General features: G+C 42.5%; 1 long non-coding RNA gene across 1 annotated transcript; it reads right to left on the bottom strand.

Moving 5' to 3' along the window:
- Positions 1-385: 385 nt before the first annotated feature.
- LOC127537517 (uncharacterized) lies at positions 386-6,600 on the bottom strand. Its single transcript, XR_007947232.1, has 2 exons — positions 6,365-6,600; positions 386-1,352 (listed from the first exon to the last, which is right to left on the bottom strand). It is a non-coding gene; the product is annotated as an uncharacterized LOC127537517 (long non-coding RNA).
- Positions 6,601-7,003: the final 403 nt, after the last annotated feature.

The following is a 7,003-nucleotide window of genomic DNA, read 5'->3' as shown; positions in this document are numbered from 1 at the left end:
GTGGAGTTATGTGACGATCGGCATAGTTTGTCTGTCTGTTTGTCTATCTGTTGTCAACATTATTCACAAACGGACTAATGGATTTGGATGAAATTTTCAGGGAAGGTCAGAAATTACACAATGACCAACTGATTACATTTTGGCACATTTGGCTTATAGTCTGGATCCATGGATTTCTTGAAGATTTCTGTATCACTGCGAGATGACGGCACAACATCACTGTCACTATGACAACAAGTGAACACTGTCAGCTGCCTGCTAAAGATCACATGATTGCGATCCTATTACAAATCGACTGCTGAGGACTTATCGGGACTTATCCGTCAGAAATCACACAAGGAACAATTGACTGAACAACAACCAGCCCTGGCAGACTACTGCGCTCTTTGAGTGCTTTTCTTGTTTTAATGGTGATCAGTCATTACAAATGTCTGCATGACTTGAGCTCAAGTCAGAATCCGTTCACAAAATTGATAACGTGAATCAAACTCAATTCAACGATCAAAAAACACTGACACTTTGATTTGGACCTGAAAATCAATGGCTTTTGATGTCATTCAGTCTTGAGCCTTTTACAACTTGAAAATACCTGATACCTGAAGGAGTCAAGAAAGTAGGGTGTATGTGATTTAAGTATTAATCAAACGCTATTCATCTCAAATCAAAACCTTATTATTTAAAGCTTCCAGATTCACATCACTGTCCAATCATGTTACCAGATAAAACCTTAAAGAATTAATGTTATGTTATGAGCAGTGGCAGCTGGTGATAAAATATTTTGGGGGGGTGCACTAGCAGACGGGCATTACAACACAACAAAACAATTACTTGAACATAAATTTTGCTCTCCTCTCCTTCAGGCCAGCAAATTTATCAATGACTTTCTGATTGAAATCTGTCATTTCACAAACAAGTCTCTTTTCCATGGAGAGCATGGCCAAGGCATTCAGCCTTTCCTGGGTCATGGTGTTTCTGAGAAAAGTTTTCACTCTTTTCAAGGTTGAGAAACACCTCTCTGCTTCAGCTGTGGTCATGGGTGTGGTGATCAGGATCCTTCAAAGATTGACAGTTTCTGAAAAGACAACTTCAAGATTGTTCTCCATGAACAGCTAGAATAGGTCCAGTGCACCACAGCAGGCTCTGAACTCTACTTTGCTGTAGATGAGACCGAGTTCTGTCTTCAGCTTGCTTCCATTCAGCATCGGGTAGGCCTTCAAAGTGCGTTGCAGTGCCTCTTCAGGAAATGACCCGTGATGTTCTTCAAACCTGTCCCCCTGCAACAAGGTTGCACAGACGAGATGGTCGGTGAAGGAGAAGCGCTCCTTGGTGTGTCCCAGAATGCTGTTGCAGATCTACAGAGAGAAGGACACAAAAACATATAGAGAAAAATAGATATGAAATGAATATACTTTTGTTGACACTGTTACCCTCTGTTGCTGCATGGTTTTGGAAAAATATCTTGCTCTTATTGACTACTGCAATTGTGACATGATTTTTAATATTTTTCAATAATTTTCATTAAACAGATTGTGATTAGATGATCTCTGCAACATGACAATGACATATTTAAATGCCATATTTCAAAACACATTTCTCCTCTAACAAACATTACAACCTCCAATGAAACATAGACTATGAGATTTCTAGAACGTAAACTCACCTCTTCTGCAACCAGTGGCGGTTTTTCACGGAGGCCAAGGGAAGCCTGGCTTCCCCAAAAAATATGCAAGAAAGAAAAAATATAAATAATCTTCACCACTATGTATTTTATGTTTTATATTTTTGTCATTCCTTGTTGTCAAAACACTACATCAGGCATTTCTGCTTTGTGAGGAGCAAAACAGCGCCCCTCTTGTCAAGCTCTTTTTGTGCATTACACTACGTCTCTCATGCCCTCTGCGCTGTCTGTCTGTTCAGAGGCCAGCTTCGCCTTGCCTCCCTTAGAGAAAAAAACAGCCCGTATTAGCCAATCAGATTGAAGCAAGGCTCATCGCTTAATGGTCGATGCATCATTAAAAAAAACATAAGGGAGGCCAGATCAAATCTGGCTTCCAACCAATCACAAACTGTGATGAACAATACCCACACTAATGCAGCTGTCCCGCCAGGCGCCACCAAGCCCACACAGCAAGTATAGCCATCAAGCTAGCCAGAGAATGGATGGTGACAGGGACCTTGAGTTTCTTGTAAAAAATAACTTCACAAAACTTCCTTTTGAAGTTCAACTACAAGTCAAAAGGGACAGTAGGCCAACTCCAAAGCTCAATCTAACTAAATGTAGAGCTAATGGAAAAGCTCGCTCTTTTTGTGAAGCTAACTATGCCAGAAACGAGTGGCTAACGGGAAGTGCCAAGCTTAACCGGCTTTTCTGCTGGCCATGTCTCCTATTTGACCGGTCTACTGGCTCCCTGAACAACCCCTGGAGCACTTAACCTCTTTTTTTTTCATTGAAATGAATGAGAAGTCGGCAGAATAAAGGTACTGTAACAGTAGGCTGATTTATTTACATGAAAATAACAGTTAAAACACCAAATCTAATTTGTTGTTCACACTGGCTTCCTCGGTAATTGTGGTCACGAGCCGCCACTGTCTGCAACCCTTTGACGATCCTCTGAACTGAGTGCCCGATGCCTCTTTGCTGTCGGACAGCCACTTCTTTGCTCACCCATGGAATGGAGAGAATTTCTGTGAAGGCTAAGGAGAAGTCATAATAATAACCAAAAAGGGGAAAAGAGATCATGCTGAAAAATGTGATGATCATATTACTGACAGGAATACTTATTACCTGATGTTTTCGATATCCTGTTCAAACTGCTGGATGCTCACTTTTATGTGGACTGCATCTATGTTCTTCTTCTGGAGCTTGGCATAGAGGAGGTCCACATGTGGCATGATGTGGTGAAAAAGTTCCAGAAAGAACTTAAAGTCCTGATGTTCCAGCAGCATGGCCATGGCTCCTACCTCTCTGATGGTACTGGCATCAAAGTCACCCAAGTCTCGTATGTTCTCAAAACACTGAATGAGATCCTCTCTGTGCTCAAACACAGTGTTGATGGCTCGGCTGTGAAAGTTCCATCTGACATTGCTGGATGTTGGCAGTCTATGGGCCACCATTTTATCAAGAACAGCTGTACGCTTGGGTGATCTGGAAAAAAAGCTGGCAAATCCAACCAGGTCAGAAAAAAAATTCTCACCTTGGAAATGTGAGAGGTGGCCTGCCGCATGATCAGGTTGAGTTGGTGTGCATAGCAGTGGATATAGTGGGCATTTGGGTACACATCTTTGATTTTCCTCTGAACACCTGCAGTGGCACCCTTCATCACACTGGCTCCATACGCCTGGCAGATTAGCTTGCTTTTCTGATCCTCAGGAATGATGGCAGCAATACGCTCTGTTAATGCAGTAGCAATGGACTCAGACGTAGCTGACTGCAGAGGAATTAATTCAAAAAATCTTTCCTGCACAGTTTGTCATCAATGTAGCGTAGTACAAGCACAAGTTGTGACTGTGTTGAAATATCTGTTGTCTCATCTGCCTGGATTGACACAAAAACACTCTTTTGGGCTTCTTTAATTATTTGCTCCCTTGCAACAGACAACACACAGTCCAGGAGCTCATTTTGGACAGTTTTTGAAGTACCCTTAAAAACCGTGGCAGTTTCAAGGTGCTCTTTCAAAGCTCCATCCAGAGAGGCAACAAATTCCACCAACACACGAAATATCCCAGGGTTAACAGAGCTCTCACTCTCATCATGGCCACGTAAAGCCAACTCAAAGGCCCCACAAAATTTCACACAGTCTATTATCCTGGACAGTATGTGATGATTTTTTGTCACCTCTTCATTGTGCCTTCTAATGCCAACTCTGTAGCCCTCATCTAGTTGTTCAGCAATGCTAACACGGCCAAAAAAACTGTAGCTTCATGCTGTTGTCAAGGTGGCTACGGCTACCTTCATGCCGTTTGCATTTTTCAGAGAGATGTTTCAGGTCTCTGACCCCCGTTGTTGTCCACAGAACTTCAGTGGCAACACTTTGAAAAAGCAAGCAGGGAAAGCAATACAGAGCATTGCTAACTTCACATCCAGCTAGCCAGCTGTGTTTAGCATAACACAGGCGGGAGAAGCCCCGGGTGTAACTCCGTCCACGGTCACTTGCCTGCTGCTGGACTTGTAAAGCGCCCCCTATTAACAAGCCGCCACTGGTTATGAGCGTCCCTTTTCACATTTGCATTCGAAAACTACAAGGTGCTTAATGAGAACAAATTTCAGTATGTAGTATGCTGTCCTATGATGGCAACCATCTGTCACTCAAAGTGGCCACACCCTAAATAGTGCATAACTTTAAGCCTTAATACAATCTGAAGGGGTTAGTGACATAAAAATGTCCGTCTTGTAAAGTTGTAATGAACGAGTAAATGTGATATAGAGACTGGAACTATTCCTTTGTACCAGTCTCAACATGTTTTTTTCTGCTGTAACGCTGGACATTTTAACATGGGGGGCAATGGAAATTTACTTTCTTTTGGAGTCTGCCTCCTCTGGCCATTGAAGGAACTGCAGTTTTTGGCACATTGCTGGTACTACCATGTTGTAGCTGACAAATTTTTCAGTGGTTGTCTCACAAGCTTTAATGGTTTGCTGGTGCTGATGGGTTTCTTTTGCCGTTTAGTGCTGAGCTTTCCGAGTTCTGTTTGAAGTGAGGCACTAACGTCATTGTCCTCTCCTTGCTCTTCTGCCTTCTTCATCCTCCTCTCTCGCTCTCTCTCTCTCCTTCTTCTTCTGCCTATTAAGGACAGCGCTAATGGTATTATTTTTAGCTTTGTCTTCTTTAGGCCTCCCTCTGAGTAAAACTATTAACTCTCTCATCCAAACCCAGTGTGACTTAGTGTATACATAATACAGAAACCAAATTTGAACTTATGATAAACATTAGTTAGTCAGACTAAGAATGTTCAAGTACAGTCCACACAGTTACAGAGCTCTGGGTATAATATTCTGAAAAAGAGATAACATTAAGTTTGGATTGTTTTCAGAGGCTCTGTGATCCATTTTTAATTAAAGCTCTGGATGCGTACACACACCAGATTACACACACAATAGAGCTGGCACTGATTTCTTTCCCTTGCATGTTATTATCCTCTTCTGTGTCTGAATAACTGATAATGGATATTCTGCAGCATATCATGTTCACGCATACAGAACATGGTGAAACAACATATAAATAAACATACACTCATGCAAACTAAAGCATGACACGAAAGACACACACACACACACACACACACACACACACACACACACACACACACACACACACACACACGTTTGTACTCCTATCTTAGTGAGGACATCCATAGGCGTAATGCATTTCCTAGAGCCTTACCCTAACCTTAACCATCACAACTGATTCCCTAAACTTAATCCTTACCCTAACCAAACCTCAATTCATACCTGTTCTCTAAAAACAAGTCTTCACCCTCAAACATGGCTGTTTCAAAGTGAGGACCGGCCAAAATGTCCTCACTTTGTAAAAATGTCCTCACTTTGATAGTTAAATGCAGAAATTGGTCCTCACCATGTAGCAAGTACAAGAACACACACACACACACACACACACACACACACACACACACACACACACACACACACACACACACACACACACACACACACACACACACACACACACATGTTTGTACTTCTATCTTAGTGAGGACATCCATAGGCGTAATGCATTTCCTAGAGCCTTACCCTAACCTTAACCATCACAACTGATCGCCTAACCCTAATCCTTACCCTAACCCTAACCAAACCTCAATTCATACCTGTTCTCTAAAAACAAGTCTTCACCCTCAAACATGGCTGTTTCAAAGTGAGGACCGGCCAAAATGTCCTCACTTTGTAAAAATGTCCTCACTTTGATAGTTAAATGCAGAAAATGGTTCTCACAATGTAGCAAGTACAAGAACACACACACACACACACACACACACACACACACACACACACACACACACACACACACACACACACACACACACACACAGACACAGACACTCGGTCATGCCAGACACAGCTGTGAGCACTTGCATTTTGGCGATAATCTCTCAGCTCGCTTCAAAGACTTAGTGAGCCATGACTGTGGTCCCCCTCCCCAAACACACACACACACTAGCCTGATGCTCATAACATAATAACAGAATGAGCCATGCTTTAATCATTTGCCACCGTTACCTTGCATCATGTCTGCACAGCTAGACAGTCACTAAATGGAGTTATATCCAGAACAATTCACACAAAATTCAAACAGCAACATTATTCAGACTAAAACATGAATCTAACCTACTCAATGAAGCTAGCTCTCACTCTTATTTTGTTTCTCCATCCGTGCTCTTGGAAGCAGGAGCTCATTGCGCTGTGATCCAGCGTGTCATATGCCTGTTCTGAGCTGTTGACCTCAAACTACCTTTGACTGGAGTGGGCTATTTATGGTCCTGGGCTCCCTCAAATCCATCAAGGGAGATCACATCATGCTGTGTGAAAAGCATGTGTGTAATTAATACATGATGATCTGTGAAATGACGCAGACGAGTCACGCTGTGTTTCTGCCAGATGTTAGGGTTCACGAGTTAAAAGGGGACAAAAAGCAACAGCACTGATCATTTTTCTTCCCAGAATTTGGCAGATGACCACAACTGTAATCTCAGTGCATCATGTTGTACATAATCAATTCGACCTATGTTTACCCCAATCAGGTGTGCCACACAGCCTATGGTAGCACTCAAACATCACCTGAGGTTACTCGCGTTTTTCCCGCTCAGTCCTAAACAGGTGATCTAATGCTCGATGAGCAATATGTTGCCAACAAACAGGTTTTGCGATGCCAGGAAAAAAGTCAGCGTCAAGCTATTCTCATTCACAATAAACCATGCGTGTGGGCCTGGTTGTGTTTCTGAGCATCCTTGGCAAAGTCCAGTTACGCTCACTGATTTGGTTTCCAGCCTT

The sequence above is a fragment of the Acanthochromis polyacanthus genome, chromosome 15 (genome assembly GCF_021347895.1).
Source record: "Acanthochromis polyacanthus isolate Apoly-LR-REF ecotype Palm Island chromosome 15, KAUST_Apoly_ChrSc, whole genome shotgun sequence".
Classification (NCBI taxonomy): domain Eukaryota; kingdom Metazoa; phylum Chordata; class Actinopteri; family Pomacentridae; genus Acanthochromis; species Acanthochromis polyacanthus.
The sequence above is the reverse complement of the archived record's forward strand: the minus strand, read 5'-3'. Positions and strand labels throughout refer to the sequence as shown.